The following is an 18,632-nucleotide window of genomic DNA, read 5'->3' on the forward strand; positions in this document are numbered from 1 at the left end:
TGAAGGATTAGGAAGATATTGAGAGAGATGTGGTTTGTTTGGGGGATGGTGGAAGTATCCTGTAATTAGTGGTGATAGTTGTGCAACACTGTGAATATACTAAAACCCACTAAACTGTACACTTAAAAAAAAAAGAATTTATTTATTTTATTTTCAGCTCTGCTTGGTCTTTGTTGTTGCACCCAGGCTTTTTCTAGTTGCAGCAAGTGGGAGCTATTCTATAATTGCCATGCACAGGCTTCTCATTGCAGAGGCTTCTCTTGTTGCAGAGCATAGCCTGTAGTGTGTGTGGGTTTCAGCAGTTGCAGCTGGGTTCTAGAGCACAGGTGCAGTAGTTGTGGCTCATGGGCTTAGTTGCTCCACATCATGTGAGATCTTCCCAAATCAGGGATCAAACTTGTGCACCTGAACTGGCAGGCAGATTCTTTATCACTGAGCCACCAGGGAATCCCCTGCTTATTACTTTTTATGTGGTCATGTAAGATTCTATTGTTGAATGTACCAGAACTTATTTAGCCAGATCCCTTTTAATGGACTTCCATGTTGTTTGTAGTTGCCTGATTATAAGCAGCACTGTTGTAAGTGAACAGTTTTGATGGATATAGGAGAGAATGATCTCTACAGATTTTATACCAGTTGAAGGAGAGGTTGAAGGGTCTGTGACCTTCTGTCAGCTGTAAATAAGCTAGCTATTTTCTCTCATCTTCACTAGATGATACCCATATTACTAATCTTTTTCATCTTTTCCAGTCAGTCTGAGAGACTTAAACAAATTATTGTGCCTTCTTGTTTGAATCTGAAAAATTTTTAAAGTTTTAATGAACATTCCATGTTGTTAATTCTTCTTTAGTTTGCCTGTCCATGTAATCTGGAATTTACATTGCAGTCTTCATATTTAGTTTATTTTTAAGGGATATTTATATATCAAATAATAACATATATATGTCAATATTTAATATCTGAACTCTCCCCCATAATTCCCTTGAGGGTAGGCTTTCTCCATGAAGCTCTTACTCCCACTGAACAGACTTCTCTCTCAACTGTCCTCACCAATTTAAAAGGCATGAGAACGTATGCCTGAATTTCTGCTGAGATCCCCACTGGATATCTATATAATAGATATGTCAGTAAAATGTGTACTTACTAAAGACACATTTATTCAAAGTGAAAATACGGTGTTAGATATTACAGCTTATTTATTAATGGGAAGACATTCAAGATAAGGAGTATGCAGTGTAAGTAATAAGTAGCATAATCAATTTAGAAGACTAGCACACATGTACAGAAATTTATTAATCTAAGGCTAGAAGTTTTGAGGAGAATCCTTCGGTGAGATTTTCAAAAATAAAGAAGCTACATACAATCTTTCTGTCTTCCTGCCTCTGTGACCCTCCTTTGTAGCTGAGCCCTCTCCCCTACCCACATATCATAGTGGTTCTTAAGTTGGCTGTGAGTTGGAGTCACATGGAGGACTCTAAAAACTCCTCATTCCTGAGTCCTACTCTAGAGGTTCTGAAGCAATTGCCTTGCAATTGGGATTTTTTAAAAGCTCCCCAGATGATTTTAATGTGCATCCAGGGACTCAGCCCCTATCATGACTTTGAGAGTAAAGAAGCTTAGACGGGAGAACTGTAATGACTTCTAATTCAGAGCAAGCTAATTCAGGAAACTTTGCTGGTTCTTACCTTCCAAAACCTGGGCTTCTGCCTTTTTCCCAGCACAGAGTGCATTACCTTACACTTTTTTTAAGTGGAATTTTTCCTCCTTGTTCCCATGGGTACTGCTGCTACATAATAGTGTTTTCCTTTCTGGACTTTTAAATTACTTATTCTTAGATACACACATATACTTCTTGGGACTACTCTGCTGCTGAACCCTACCTTGGGTTACCTCTTGATGCTTTGCACTGTACTCTGTATATCCTGCTTTACTTGGCAGATAGTTATTTACTCATTTGCAGCTGGATTCTTCCTCATGGGGCCTGACTCATCCCTGGAGACATGACTCACTCCAGACCTCAGCCAGCACCCCTCTTTCCCAAATGTGAAGTTTGTTTTTCTTTGCCTGATGGTGTTATTTTATATGATCTATAGTTAATGTTGTCAGAGGGGTATATAAGAAGCTTCCAATGGAGGTTATAAAAGTTTAAAAGCAAAATCAGGGAGTGAGACTTCCAGAGCAAGTTCAGTTCAGTTCAGTTCAGTCACTCAGTAGTGTCCGACTCTTTGTGACCCCATGGACTGCAGCACGCCAAGTCTCCCTGTTCATCACCAACTCACGGAGCTTACTCAAACTCATGTCCATTGAGTTGGTGATGCTATCCAACCATCTCATCCTCTGTCGTCCCCTTCTCCTCACACATTCAATCTTTCCCAGCACCAGGGTCTTTTCCAAGGAGTCAGTTGTTTGCATCAGGTGGCCAAAGTATTGGAGTTTCAGCTTCGGTATCAATCCTTCCAGTGATTATTCAGGACTGATTTCCTTTAGGATGGACTGGATGGATCTCCTTGCTGTCCAAGGGACTCTCAAGAGTCTTCTCCAACCCCACAGTTCAAAAGTATCAATTCTTCAATACTTAGCTTCCTTTATAGTCCAACTCTCATATCCGTACATGACTACTGGAAAAACCATAGCTTTGATTAGATGGACCTTTGTTGACAAAGTAATGTTTCTGCTTTTTAATATGCTGTCTAGGTTGGTCATAACTTTTCTTCCAAGGAGCAAGCATCTTTTAATTTCATGGCTGCAGTCACCATCTGCAGTGATTTTGGAGCCCCCCAAAATAAAAGTCTCTCACTGTTTCCACTGTTTCCCCATCTACCTGCCATGAAGTGATGGGACCAGATGCCATGATATTAGTTTTCTGAATGTTGAGTTTTAGGCCAACTTTTTCACTCTTCTCTTTCACTTTCATCAAGAGGCTCTTTAGTTCTTCTTCACTTTCTGCCACAAGGGTGGTATCATCTGCATACCTGAGGTTATTGATATTTCTCCCAGCAATCTTGATTCCAGCTTGTGCTTCATCCAGCCTGGCATTTCTCATGATGTACTCTGCATATAAGTTAAATAAGCAGGGGGACAATATGCAGCTTTGACGTACTCCTTTTCCTATTTGGAACCAGTCTATTGTTCCATGTCCAGTTCTAACTGTTGCTTCCTGACCTGCATACAGGTTTCTCAAGAGGCAGGTCAGGTGGTCTGGTATTCCCATCTCTTGAAGAATTTTCCACAGTTTGTGGTGATCCACACAGTCAAAGTCTTTGGCATAGTCAATAAAGCAGAAATAGATGTTTTTCTGGAACTCTCTTGCTTTTTCGATGATCCAGCGGATGTTGGCAATTTGATCTCTGGCTTATCTGCCTTTTCTAAAACCAGGTTGAACATCCATTAAAGGAGTTAAAACATTACATTGTAAAAATATCCACTTATACAAAAGAAGACAGTAAGGATGAAGAAACAGAAAGGCATGAGAAATATAGAAAATAAAAAGCAAAATGGAAAATTAAGTTTAAGCATATCTGACATAAAATATAAGCAGACAGATATGAATGTGAATGAATCTATAGAACAGCCATCCAAGCAGAATATTGTTTTCCTCAAGTGCACATGGAACATTTTTCAGGATAGACTATATGCTAGGTCATTAAACAAGGCTCAATAAGTTTCCAAGGATTGAAATAATAGAAAATATATGCTCTCCAACCAAATGGAATGAAATTAGAGATCAATAACAAGGAGATTTGGAAAGTTCACAAATATGTGGAAAGTAAACAACACTATTCTAAATAACCAGTGGGTCAAAGAAGAAAGAGTAGTTAGAAAGTACTTTGAGCAGAATGAAAATAAAAACTATTAAAAAGTGTATGCCAACAAAATAGATAACTTAGATGTAATGGGCAATTTCCTAGATAGATACAGATTACTGAAACTGACTCAAATAAAAAGTAAAGATCTGAATAGATCTATAACAGTAAATTTCACTAGCTATCAAAAAAATTCTCACAAAGTCTAGAACCAGATACCTTCTCTGGTGAATTCTATCAGACATTTAAAGAAAAATTAATGATAATGCCTCATGACTCTTCCCAAGAAAAGAGAACAAAGGAGATTGTTTTGTATAAGGCCAGTATTAACCTTATATCAAACCCAGATGAAGATATTTCACAAAAGAAAGCTACATATCAGTATGCCTTATAAATATAAATACAAAAATCCTCAACAAAATGCCAGCAAATTTATAAAAAGGATTTCACTCCATGACCAAGTGAGATTTATTCCCGGAATGGTTGGCTTGACATTTGCATATTAGTTAGTATAATGTAATAGCAATAGAGCAAATGGTAAAAATCAGTCACCTCATGCTGAAAAAGCATTTGACGAAATTAACATCTTGTAATGATAAAACATTCAATAAACTTGTCTTAGAAGGGAACTTCTTCAACCTAATAAAAGGCATCTACAACTGTACTGAACTTAGGAAAAAGACAAGGTTGTCTTCTCCTGCCACTTGCATTCATCATTGTACTGGAGGTTCTAGACAAAGCAATTAGGCAAGAAAGAGAAAAGACATCGACATTGGAAAAGAAGAAGTAAAGCTATTTATATTTGCATATCACATGATTTTATATTTTAAAAATCCTATGAAATCTATTAAGAGACTGTTAGAATTAACAAGCTTAATAGGTATATTCTTCCAACAATTTCCTGATATAAACTGAGTGTCCAGCAATTAAATTTGATTCTGACACTAACCACTCAGACTCCAGAAGTTAACAGTTCACTCCCACAAGACTGCTCCCACTTTAGATACCAGCTTCAACTGGGGTCCCTTGACTATTCACACATCTGCCCAGCTGACTAAAATTTTGGGGGTTACCATGGCCCCATTCAGATTTGATAATTTGCTAGAACAACACATAACTCAGAAAACACTATACTTACGATCATATTTTTTAAAATAAAGTTTTAAATAAACCCAGGAACAGATACATGGAAACGATGCATAGGACGAAGTATGGAAGTGGGGATACAGAGCTTCCATGCTCTCCCCAGGAGCACACCATGCCCAGCACATCATGTGCTCATGAATCCAAAAGTTCTCCAAATCTTGTTCAAGAGCTTTTATCAAGGTCTCATTATGTAGGCATAGCTGATTAAATCATTGGTCACATGATTAAACTCAATCTCTAGCCTCCCTCTGCTCCCCAGAGGTTAGGAGGTATGGCAGCAAGTTTTAGCCCTCTGATCATTGTGTGGCCAGCTCCTTCCTTTAAACTCTCCAAGGATCTGCCATGAGTCACATTATTGTGATAAACTCAGTTATGGTTATAAAAAACAAAATAACTCTATCACTCAGGAAATTCCAAATGTTTTTGAGCTCTATGCCAGCAACTAGGGACAAGGACTATATATAGTCCTTGAATTATACTACACTGGCCTGAATTATACTACAGGCCCTGAATTATGCTATAGGCAGGAATCCACTAAAAGAACACTAGACTTAATAGACAAGTTTAGTAGAGTTGAAGGATACAAGATTAATATTAAAAAATCAATTGTATTTTATATGGTAGCAATAAACAATCAGAAATGAAATTAAGAAAACAATTCCATGTACAACAACATCCATAACAATACAATAGGTAGAAGTTAAACATTGGGGTGCACGTGTCTCTTTCAGATCTGGTTTCCTCAGTGTGTATGCCCAGAAGTGGGATTGCTGGGTCATATGGCAGTTCTATTTCCAGTTTGTTAAGAAATCTCCACACTGCGATGAACATTGGGGTGCACGCAGCACTGTTTATAATAGCCAGGACATGGAAGCAACCTAGATGCCCATCAGCAGATGAATGGATAAGGAAGCTGTGGTACATATACACCATGGAATATTACTCAGCCATTAAAAAGAATTCATTTGAACCAGTCCTAATGAGATGGATGAAGCTGGAGCCCATTATACAGAGTGAAGTAAGCCAGAAAGATAAAGAACATTACAGCATACTAACACATATATATGGAATTTAGAAAGGTGATAACGATAACCCTATATGCAAAACAGAAAAAGAGACACAGAATACAGAACAGACTTTTGAACTCTGTGGGAGAAATGTGAGGGTGGGATATTTCAAAAAGAACAGCATGTATACTATCTATGGTGAAACAAGATCACCAGCCCAGGTGGGATGCATGAGATAAGTGCTCCGGCCTGGTGCACTGGGAAGACCCAGAGGAATCGGGTGGAGAGGGAGGTGGGAGGGGGGATCGGGATTGGGAATACATGTAAATCCATGGCTGATTCATATCAATGTATGACAAAACCCACTGGGGAAAAAAAAAAAGTGAAAAAAAAAAAGTTAAACAAAATTAAGTGCTTGTACATTGAAAACTACAAAACATTGTTGAAAGAAATTGAAGAATATCTAAACATACGCATCTCATTTTCATGGGTTATAAAATTTATTATTATTAAAATTGCACTACTCTCCAAACTATCTACAGATTCAGTGCAATCCCTATCAAAATTCCAACTAGGTTTTGTGCAGAAGTTGACAGGTGGACTCTAAAATTCTTATGGAAATTCAAGAGACCCGGAATAACTGAAGAAATTTTGAGGAGGAAGGGCAGAGTTAAGAAGACATTATACAAAGCTGCAGTAATCAAGACAGTGTGGCATTGAGTTAGAAATACAGATCATTGGAATACAAGTGAGAGTCCAGAAATGAAATCTTTAACTATGGTCACTTTATTTTTGACAAGCATGTCAAGACAATTCAACATGGAAAGAATAATCTTTTCAACAAATGGTATTGGGACAATTGGATATACACAAATAAAAGAAAAAAGTTGGACTCCTACCTCAAATTATATATAAAAATGAACTCAAAATGGACCAATAAACTAAAATTAAGTGCTAAACTATAAAACTCTTAGAAAAAAACACAGGAGTAAATGTTCAGTTCAGTTCAGTCCCTCAGTCGTGTCTGACTCTTTGCAACCCCATGAATCGCAGCACGCCAGGCCTACCTGTCTATCACCAACTCCCGGAGTTTACTCAAATTCATGCCCATCGAGTCGGTGATGCCATCCAGCCATCTCATCCTCTGTTGTCCCCTTCTCCTCTTGCCCCCAATCCCTCCTAGCATCAGGGTCTTTTCCAATGAGTCAACTCTTCGCATGAGGTGGCCAAAAGTACTGGAGTTTCACCTTCAGCATCAGACCTTCCAATGAACACCCAGGACTGATCTCCTTCAGGATGGACTGGTTGGATCTCCTTGCAGTCCAAGGGACTCTCAAGAGTCTTCTCCAACACCATAGTTCAAAAGCATCAATTTTTTGGCACTCAGCTTTCTTCACAGTCCAACTCTCACATCCATGCATGACCACTGGATAAACCATAGCCTTGACCAGACGGACCTTTGTTGGCAAAGTAATGTCTCTGCTTTTTAATATGCTCTCTAGGTTGGTCATAACTTTCCTTCCAAGAAGTAAGCGTCTTTTAATTTCATGGCTGCAGTCACCATCTGCAGTGATTTGGGAGCCCCCAAAAAATAAAGTCTGACACTGTTTCCACTGTCTCCCCATCTATTTCCCATGAATAAATGTTAGTGACTTTGAATTTGGCAATGATTTCTTAACTATGGCTCCAAAAGCACAAGCAACAAAACATAAAATAGATAAGCTGCATTTCATCAAAACTAAAATCCTTTGTATATGAAAAGATACTATCAACTAAGTGAAAAGATAGCCCACAGAATGGGAGAAGATGTTTAAAAATCATATACTTGATAAAGATTGTATCCAGAATATATAAAAAGTTCTTGAAACTCAATAATAAGACAGATAATCTAATTTAAAAAAAGAACAAAGGACTTGAATAGACATTTTTCCTGTGAAGATATACAAATGGTCAATAAGCACATGAAAAGATGCTCAATATTATTAGTCATAGGAAATGCAAATCAAAACCACAGTGATAAATACCCTTTAGACACACTAATACGGTGTCATAGGTTGAATTGTATCTCCCCAAATTCATATTTATTTGGAAATAGTCATGGTAGATGTAATTAGTTAAGATAAGGTCATACTAGAATAAGGTGGGCCCCCTAATCCAATATAGCTAATTTCCTTACAGAAAGGGGAAGTTTGGACACAGACTGCACACAGGGAGAGCACCATGTGAAGACTGGAGTTTTGCTATCATAAGCCAGGGAATTTTCAGAAGCTAAAAGAAATACCCTAGGGTCTTGAAAGGGAACATGATCCTGCACACACCTTGATCTTGGCCTTCTAACTTCCAGAACAGTGAAACAATAAAATTCCCATTGTTTAAAACACTCAGTTTATGGCACTTTGTTACAGCAGCCCTAGCAAAACAGTATAATAAAGAAGATGAACAATAATAACTGTTGGTGAAAATGCAGAGCGATTGACACCCTCATACTTTGCTGATGACAATGTGAAGTGCAATCCTTTAGAAAATAGTTTGGTAGTTCCTCTATATGTTAAACATACAGTTGCCATATGACTTGGCAATTACACACTTAGTTATATAGCCCAGAGAATTGAAAACAGGCGTTTAAATAAATGCTTGTAGTTGAATGTTTATAGAAGCATTATTTGAAATCACCCAAAGGTGGAAACAACCCAAATTTTTATCAAATGTTGGGCAAATAAACAAAATGTGGTATATCCCTACAATGGAATATTATTCAGCAATAGAAATGAATTATAGATACATGCTACAACACTTAAAACCTTAAAAGCATTTCACTCAATGAAAGAAGCCAGTAACAAAAGGTCACTTATTATTATTATTTTTTTATTTTTTTCAATTATTTTTATTATTTGGGGGCTAATTACTTCGCAACATTGCAGTGGGTTTTGTCATACATTGACATGAATCAGCCATGGAGTTACATGTATTCCCCATCCAGATCCCCCCTCCCACCTCCCCCCCCCCACCCGATTCCCCTAGGTCCTCCCAGTGCACCTGACCCGAGCACCTGTCTCATGCATCCCACCTGGGCCGGTAGTCTGTTTCATCATAGATAATATACATGCTGTTCTCTCGAAACATCCCACCCTCGCCTTCTCCCACAGAGTCCAAAAGTCTGTTCTGTACATCTGTGTCTCTTTTTCTGTTTTGCATATATGATTATCATTACCATCTTTCTAAATTCCATATATATGTGTTAGTATACTGTAATGTTCTTTATCTTTCTGGCTTACTTCACTCTGTATAATGGGCTCCGTTTCCATCCATCTCATTAGAACTGATTCAAATGAATTCTTTTAATGGCTGAGTAATATTCCATGGTGTATATGTACCACAGCTTCCTTATCCATCTTCTGCTGATGGCTCTAGGTTGCTTCATGTCCTGGCTATAATAAATAGGCTGCGAATGAACATTGGGTGCATGAGTCTCTTCAGATCTGGTTTCCTCTCGTGTGTATGCCCAAGAGTGGTATTGCGGGTGGATATGGCAGTTTATTCCAGTTTTTTAAAGAATCTCCACACTGTTCTCCATAGGCTGTACTAGTTTGCATTCCCACCAACAGTGTAAGAGGGTTCCCTTTTCTCCACACCCTCTCTAGCATTTATTGCTTGTAGACTTTTGGATAGCAGCCATCCTGACTGGCGTGTAATGTACCTCATTGTGGTTTTGATTGCATTTCTCTGATAATGAGTGATGTTGAGCATCTTTTCATGTGTTTGTTAGCCATCTGTATGTCTTCTTTGGAGAAATGTCTGTTTAGTTCTTTGGCCCATTTTTTGATTGGGTCATTTATTTTTCTGGAATTGAGCTTCAGGAGTTGCTTGTATATTTTTGAGATTACTCCTTTGTCTGTTGCTTCATTTGCTATTATTTTCTCCCAATCTGAGGGCTGTCTTTTCACCTTACTTATAGTTTCCTTTGTTGTGTAAAAGCTTTTAAGTTTCATTAGGTCCCATTTGTTTATTTTTCTTTTATTTCTAATATTCTGGGAGGTGGAAGACCACTTATTATATGATTTTATTTATATGTGTAGTGTAGTGTTAGTCACTCAGTCATGTCTGACTCTTTGCGACTCCATGGACTGTAGCCCACCAGGCTCCTCTGTCCATGGGCTTTTCCAGGAAAGAATGCTGGGGTGGGCTGCCATTTCCTTCTCCTTTGGTTTATTTAACACGCCCCAAATAGGTAAAACTGTAGAAACAAGAAGTAGATTTGTGTCTTCCTAGGACACAGTAGTGCATGGTAGGTAGGGTTGAGGATGTGGGAAAGGTTGGGAAGAATGGGCTGTGACTCGATGAAAATATTGTAAACTTAGAGTGTAGTGATTCTTGCACAACTTTGTGGATACACTAAAAACTATTGAGTTGTACACTTTAAATGAATGAATTTTATGGTGTGTGAATAAAAACATTTTAAAAAAAGCAGTCCTTGATCCTAAACTACCCACCTGAGCTCTTCCTGAAATGTAAGAAACCAAGAAAAGAATAATGTTGATTTTAAAAAAGAAAAGAAAGGTAATTTGAAAACTCCCATGATATACTAGTTATAGGAGGTCTAAATTGTGTAGATGTATATGTGGCAATGGTAGTCTTTTAAGACAGAACAGTATTATTGTCTTGCCTTGATATTTTTAGAAATGCTGTGTGTGTTAGCAAAACACTTTGCAGTCTAAGTACATTTTGTGGGTGAGCATTTCCTTAGCTCTTAGAACACCTCAGAAGTGCTAACATAACTGAGCAACCCTGGGCCAGTCCTTCTAGGAACCTCCTTGTCCTGTGTTTGAAGGGGAAACACTCTAGATAATCTCTAGGACCACCTCTCATCCCAAATATCTGCAGCCAATACCTTGTGTCTCATACATCACTCTGAGAAATAAGCTGGCAGAAGAAGAGCTGGGGGCCTTAGAATCACCTCGGGGGGAACATGTTAGAAACAGAGATGCTTGGTCCCACCCCCAGAATCCCATTTGCTTGGGTGAACCTTAGGAATTAGCATTTTATAGATGCATGCCAAGCAATTCAGAAACACTGTCAGGAATCTCTGGAAACTAGTTGCCCCACCCCCCAAATCAGAGGCCCTCTTTATCTCCTGTGCTTAATGAGATAAGAGAGACACCTCAATCACCATGTGTTACCTCTATTTCCAACTCTTGAACTAAACCTCTTTCTTTTATTTAATCTTTTTAAAGTTAGTTAATATCACCATTAATTTGCTTCTCTTTATATGCCGAACACGTGGAGTACGTGGTTAAAAGATCCTGCTCACTCCACTTAGGACGTGTGGGTATTACTGATTGAGAAATAGCTACAATTTTACTTTTCACCTACGAATGGGAATCACAGGACATCAGGGAGGCGATATGTTATATGAAATTATAGTCAGTTATGTGATGCTGTGTTTTGGCTCCCTCTGAAATTTGACTCTGAGGGGAACATAGCTTAACATAGATGGCACAGAAAGAAGGAAGTAGGGAGAGATACCAGTTATTCCATTGGCTGAAATAACTTTCAGGCTTTAGGGGTAGCTTTGTTCAGATGTCATGTATGGATGTGAGAATTGGACCATAAAGAAGGCTGAGTGCTGAAGAATTGATGCTTTTGAACCGTGGTGTTGGAGAAGACTCTTGAGAGTCCCTTGGACTGCAAGGAGATCCAACAAGTCAATCCTAAAGGAAATCAGTCCTGAATATTCACTGGAAGGACTGATGCTGAAGCTGAAGCTCCAGTACTTTGACCACCTGATGCAAAGAGCTGACTCACTGGAAAAGATCCTGATGCTAAGAAAGATTGAAGGCAGGAGGAGAAGGGGACGCCAGAGGATGAGATGGTTGGATGGCATCACTGATTCAATGGACATGAGTTTGAGCAAGCTCTGGGAGTTAATGATGGAAAGGGAAGCCTGACGTGCTGCGGTCCATGGGGTCGCAAAGAGTTGGACATGACTGAGTGACTGAACTGAGCTGAACTGAACTTGTTCAAATGTCAGGAAAAAAGAAGCCACTTACCTTAAAACGAGATTCATTTTCATTTGAATCATTCTTTAGATTCAAAGAGAAGGGATTCAAGTCCTTACTGTCTATCCTTATACCCTTAACAATAACTCACTTAGGGTTTACTATGTTCAAGGCATTGTTCCAAGAGCTTTAGCTACATAAACTCACTTAATCTTCACCACAGGTCAGCTGGTCATTATTATCCCCATTTTAAACATGAGGAAATTGAGACAGAGAGGCTAACTAGATTGCAAAGACTGCAAAAGAAGAAGACCAGAGAGCAGGATGTGAATCCAGGCAACAAGTCACCAGAGTTCATGAAGCATAAACACTAAATTTCAGCCTTATTCACTAGGGTCAACTATGCAACAGAATACAATGTGATTCTCATTCCTGGATTAGTTAAATCTTTAACCATATCAGGATATTATTGTGTAGATTTGTCTTTAATGAAAGGGGCTTAAGGTTCAGCTGGTGAAGCATAATACTAAGTTTGATCCATTAACTGAAATATTATTCTCTGTGAAATGAAGGGATAACTCATATTCTGTTAGGAGTGACTGCCTTTACAGAAATTCCAATTGAACATTATTCTCATCCTTTCTCAAGAAACAACCCTTAGTAAATATGGATTTTTAGTAGAATGCATTTAACACTAACCTGAACACTCCAAGTTTTAATTATATACCCTTCCTTCCATGTTCAGGGGCTCCGAGATTCAGAATTGACCTGATTCCAGAAAGTGAATTCAAAGTGCTAGAAATTTGTTGACGTGGAAATCACTACACACCCATTGTAAGAGATCTTTCTCACTTGGTACTTTTCATTTAAGGACTCTTAGAAATGAACAAGTTTTTGGACTAAAGATGTAGTCTATCAGAAAAAATTACATGTTGCTTTTCTGTATTTCCATTGTGTTTCCCTGGTGCTTCAGACGGTAAAGCATCTGCCTACAATGCAGGATACCCAGGTTCGATCCCTGGGTCAGGAAGATCCCCTGGAGAAGGAAATGGCAATCTACTCCATACTCTTGCCTTGAAAATTCCATGGATGGAGGAGCCTGGTGGGCTACAGTCCATGGGGTTACAAAGAATTGGACATGACTGAGCGACTTCACTTTCTTACCTTTCTTTCTGTATTTAGCTTTTGGATGTATGCAACCATTTAGCAGGCATATTTATTTATTTTTCTCTTTTTTAAAAATATTTATTAGTTGGAGGCTAATTACTTTACAATATTGTAATGGTTTTTGCCATACATTGACATGAATCAGCCATGGGTTTACATGTATTCCCCATCCAGATCCCCCCTCCCACCTCCCTCCCCACCCTATCCCTCTGGGTCTTCCCAGTACACCAGCCCTGAACACTTGTCTCATGCATCCAACCTGGGCTGGTGATCTGTTTCACCCTTGATAATATACGTGTTTTGATGCTGTTCTCTCAAAAGATCCCACCCTTGCCTTCTCCCACAGAGTCCAAAAGTCTGTTCTGTACCTTTGTGTCTCTTTTTCTGTTTTGCATATAGGGTTATCGTTACCATCTTTCTAAATTCCATATATATGCATTAGTATACTGTATTGGTCTTTATCTTTCTGGCTTCCTTCACTCTGTATAATGGGCTCCAGCTTCATCCATCTCATTAGAACTGATTCAAATGAATTCTTTTTAATGGCTGAGTAATATTCCATGGTGTATATTTACCACAGCTTCCTTACCCATTCGTCTAGCAGGTGTATTTAAAACACCCATTATGCAGAAAGCAATATGATAGGTATTATAAGGATGACTCTTGTCCCCCAAAGTGATTTCTGTCTTGTATGGGAGATGAGATTAAAAATTGTAAAACAAGACACAGAGTAGGTGATGATTTATGAATAATATAATTAGTGACTCTGGTCATTCAGAGGAAGAGGACTCGGGCAGTAAAGGGAAGCCTCTGGCCGATAGTTTCATTTGAGAGGACAGTGAAGGCAGGGTAGGATCTAGACACAATGGGACTGGGGAGAAAGATTGAACTATTTTAATTGAATCCTCAGAGTGGATTGGAAGCTCTAGCAATAAGTTATTATAAAGCAGGGACTTTGTCTGTTACATGATCAGGGATCCCTATGCCAGACACAGACTAAAATGAGAAAGGAAGGATGGAAAGAAGAAAGAAACTAGTCAGTCTGATCCCTAGGAAAGGAGAACATAGGGGCCAACTGACTCGATGGACCACTCTGGTCCTTCAAGCTCTCAAGCTTTGTACTTCATTTAGGATGAAATATGGCCACATCTGATGAATGACAAAAGAATGCAAGTGATCAGCAATCACCATTTCCTTGTGAATTGACAACATTCTGAACTAAGGGCAGAGTGTCAAATGTACATAGATATTAAATTAAACTATAAGATTGTTGAAATGACAAAGGTATTAACTGAAAACATCATTTTGTTAAACAATGTTCAAATGATGAAATGTTTGAATTATTGAAACAAGTATATTTAGATTATTAAGTAAATATAACAATGGTTTCTCAAAATCTCTCTCTCTCTCTGCTCTTCTTAGGAGACTATAACATGTTGTGTCTAAAGATTTGTCCTGGGAAGCCATAAAATCCAATATCTGAATTCAGTATGGCCATATAGAACAAGAGTTGCCTCTTATTCTTCACTCCTACAGCCAGAAGGGCAATCACTCTTCATTGAAAGGACTGAGATGTACTCAAAACTCATCTTTCCTCTTCAACAATGAACACTGATGTCAAAACTTTTTATTGCAAATGATGAGTACTTTCTCTGAAATTGGATGTCAGTTCTCACTAATGATTTTTTAAACTATAGAAATCAGTCACTGATACACACACACACACACACACACATGCGCACACACACACATATATATAGCAGTCATTATATAATATATATATATATATATATATATATATATATATATATATATATATAACATATATAAATTTACTGTTGTTGCTTATTTCTATGAAATTCTTTCCCTTGGCCAGTGTGACAATGTGTCCCCAGTCCTCTGTGCAGATATTTTTCAGCTCTCTTCAAGCTGAGACAAGATCAGTCCTTTGACTTAACCCCTCCCTTGGTAAATAGAACCAGGAAAGCATCTTTACACATGCCATTCTGGTCTCAGCATTTTTAATGTTAGCACCGAAGCAAACAAGGTCAGAGGTAGACTAATGACAATATGAATTTTTTGGATCATTTGCCACAAAGGTTACTCACTGAGTTCTACCATGGAGGGAGTCAGACATTTGTCTGTCGACCTGTATATTGATTTGCACCTTTTTCTGAAAGAGAAGTAGTTTGTTTGCCAGCATGGATGCTTCAGGTAAAATGAATGGCCCTTCAGCTGGTGTGATTTGAGAAACAATGAGATATTTCCTCCACATAATGTTATTTTCCTTGCCCTCCTTCCCCTATACTGCATGAAATTACATCCTTAAAGACACATTCCTATGAATTAATAAGCATCTGGGTCAACCCCCTTATGACACATCATGATGGTGTCAGTCAGCACTCTTTGGCTTGACTTTAGCTGATCAGATCTTAGTTCTTCCTGCTAACTCACTGAGGTGCAGGCACTTTAGAAATCAGAGTTTTGTTGGGTAGGTACTTAAGACACTGCCCATGACTGCAAGTTTCCAGGTGAGGTACCATACAAGGGCCCTTGGTGACCAGGAAAAGGGGAAGAGAGCCTACAGGTTGTACTAGTTTTCTAGGACTGCTGCAACAAAATATCTGCAAACCGGATGTCTTAGAATAACAGAAATTTGTCTCATAGATCTCAAGGCTGCTGCTGCTGCTGCTGCTAAGTTGCTTCAGTCGTGTCTGACTCTGTGCGATCCCATAGATGGCAGCCCACCAGGCTGCCCCATCCCTGGGATTCTCCAGGCAAGAACACTGGAGTGGGTTGCCATTTCCTTCTCCAATGCATGGAAGTGAAAAGTGAAAGTGAAGTTGTTCAGTCGTGTCCGATTTTTCACGACCCCATGGACTGCAGCCTACCAGGCTCCTCCGTCCATGGGATTTGCCAGGCAAGAGTACTGGAGTGGATTGCCATTGCCTTCTTCTCTCAAAGCTAGAATCCAAAATCAAGGACCATACATCCTCAAAGGTGCTAGGAAAGCATCTGTTCCCAGCCTCTCTTCCATCTTTCAGTTCAGTTCAGTCACTCAGTCATGTCCAACTCTTTGCAACCCCAATGAACCGCAGCACACCAGGCCTTCCTGTCCATCACCAACTCCCAAAGTCTACCCAAACCCATGTCCATTGAGTCAGTGATGCCATCTAACCATCTCATCCTGTGTTGTCCACTTCTCCTCTTGCCTTCAATCTTTCCCAACATCAGGGTCTTTTCAAATGAGTCAGCTCTTTGAATCAGGTGGCCAAAACACTGGAATTTCAGCTTCAACATCAGTCCTTCCAAAGAACATTTCTTTACTGGGAAAAAATTTTGTAAAACATATATCTGGTAAAGGACTTTTACACAGGATATACAAAGAATACTTACAGCTTAATAAGGCAAACAGCCAAATTTAAAGATGGAAAAAGAAATTGGCAGATTTCATACCAAAAACATATTCAAATAGAGAATAAGAACATCTAAAAAATGCTCAACATCTTAAAAAATAGTCATTAGAGAAATTAATGCAATTAAAACCAGAAGATACCATTTACACATGCATCAGAATGCCCAAGTTACAAAGACAAATAACATCTCAGGTGTTGGGTGTATGAATGTTCCCTGTGTAATTCTTCCAAGTTTTTTTTTTTTTAATATGTCTGAATATTTTTCATAATAAAAGCTGAGAAAAAATGTGGTGCTGGAGAAGACTTTTGAGAGTCCTTGGACTGCAAGAAGATCAAACCAGTCAATCTGAAAGGAAATCAACCCTGAATATGCATTGGAAGGACTGCTGCTGAAGCTGAAACTCCAATACTTCAGCCATCTAATGCAAAGAGCCCACTCATTGGAAAAGACCCTGATGCTGGGAAAGATTGAAGGTAAAAGGAGAAGAGGGTGGCAGAGGATGAGATGATCAGGTAACATCACCAACTTAGTGGACATGAATTTGAGCAAACTAAGGAGATAGTGAAGGACGGGGAAGCCTGGCATGCTGTGGTTCTTGGGGTCACAAAGAGTCGGATGTGACAGCGACTGAACAACAACATCACTTATATGTGAAATATAAAATATGACACAAATGAACCTATGTGCCAAACAGAAACATACAGACCTAGAGAACAGACTTGTGGTTTCCAAGTGGAAGAGTGGTAAGGAAGGGATGGAGTGGGAGTTTAGGGTTAGCAGATGTGCAAACTATTATGTGTGGAATGGAGAGGCAACAAGATCCTACAGTATGGCACAGGGAACTCTATTCAGTGTCCTGTGATGAATCACAATGGAAAAGAATGTAAAAAAGAATGTATATATATGTATGGCTAAATCACTTTGCTGCACAGCAGAAATTAGCTAAAAAGTAAATAAATAAAAAAGAAGGCAATGTCAATTCTGCCCACCAGCAGGGAGTAGAATCTCCATTTATGGCATTTGCTGCAGGGCATTTGGGGAGCAAGGCAAAAGAGGAAGTAAATCAGAAGAAAGAGGCAATTGGTAGCAAAGGAATAGGAACTTGAGGGAAATGGGAATGGTGGCCACAGTATCTATGGAGAAGGTTAGCTTTCAGAGAGTAAGTCCTAATAAGAGAAAAGCAAATTCAGATCCATTCTGGGCAAACACCGGTAGTCCAAAGAAAGGCTAAGTCCAAGGTTAATGGGGTTGTAAGATGAGGGAACACATTCAGAAGAGCAGAGAGGGAAGAAGGATCAAGAAAGACAGGGTATTTCTGGGAAATCTGTAGGGAAATGGCAGGCAGGGAGAAGACGAAGACAGCTTCAAGGCACTAAAACACTGGTAAAAATATGAAATGGAAGAAGTGCCAGTCAGGTGACTCAGAAGAGAAAAGGACTCCTCTTCAGGTACTTATGACCTTGAGAAATATGGAGAAAGCCCTGGCAGAAGACCTTAGAGGTGTCTCTACGTTCCCATACTGGTATCAGGGTAGGTGGGCAATCCTGCTTCTCAGTTAAGTCACTGACTAGTATGACTATTTCCAAACCCCACTGCTTTGTGGGATTAAAGGGGACTATCACTGTGCAAATTTACTGACTTTTTATTTTAATTTCAGGAGAAGGGCAGCAGCAGACTAATTATTTGGTGTTAGAAACACCAAGCACGAGACCAGGGTCTGGGGTTAAAAACTGAATGGTAGTTTGGGACAGGGAGCAAATCCATGATGGTGTGCTGGCCAACCTAGTCTTCTATTATGGTGACAAGGAAGGATGGGGCCTGAGGGGTCATAACTCTGTGACTAGCATATTCACATATTACTTGTATGTTTTGATTTATCTTCCAGAAGTGTTTTAATAGAAAACTTAGTGAGTTTTGTATACAGAGTTTTAGCCAACATACCACTCTGCAGTGTCTTAGGGCTGACTTCGCACACATGTAAGTCAGCCAGATCTCACGGGTGGATCATTAAACTAGCGTTCTTTTTTTGGCACTCTGGTACCTTAATGTGTGACCTTGACCTAAGGCAAGCCATCAATCTGTCAAGAGGAATGAAT

General features: G+C 39.1%; 1 long non-coding RNA gene across 1 annotated transcript in view; it reads left to right on the forward strand.

The window, feature by feature from the left end:
* LOC122426818 overlaps positions 1-14,853 on the forward strand; it is an 87,260-nt gene extending 72,407 nt beyond the window's left edge. Inside the window, exon 3 of the long non-coding RNA XR_006265235.1 lies at positions 14,542-14,853. This is a non-coding gene — a long non-coding RNA (uncharacterized LOC122426818). The remainder of the gene's footprint in view (positions 1-14,541) is intronic.
* Positions 14,854-18,632: the final 3,779 nt, after the last annotated feature.

This window comes from Cervus canadensis, chromosome 24 (assembly GCF_019320065.1).
Source record: "Cervus canadensis isolate Bull #8, Minnesota chromosome 24, ASM1932006v1, whole genome shotgun sequence".
Taxonomy (NCBI): domain Eukaryota; kingdom Metazoa; phylum Chordata; class Mammalia; order Artiodactyla; family Cervidae; genus Cervus; species Cervus canadensis.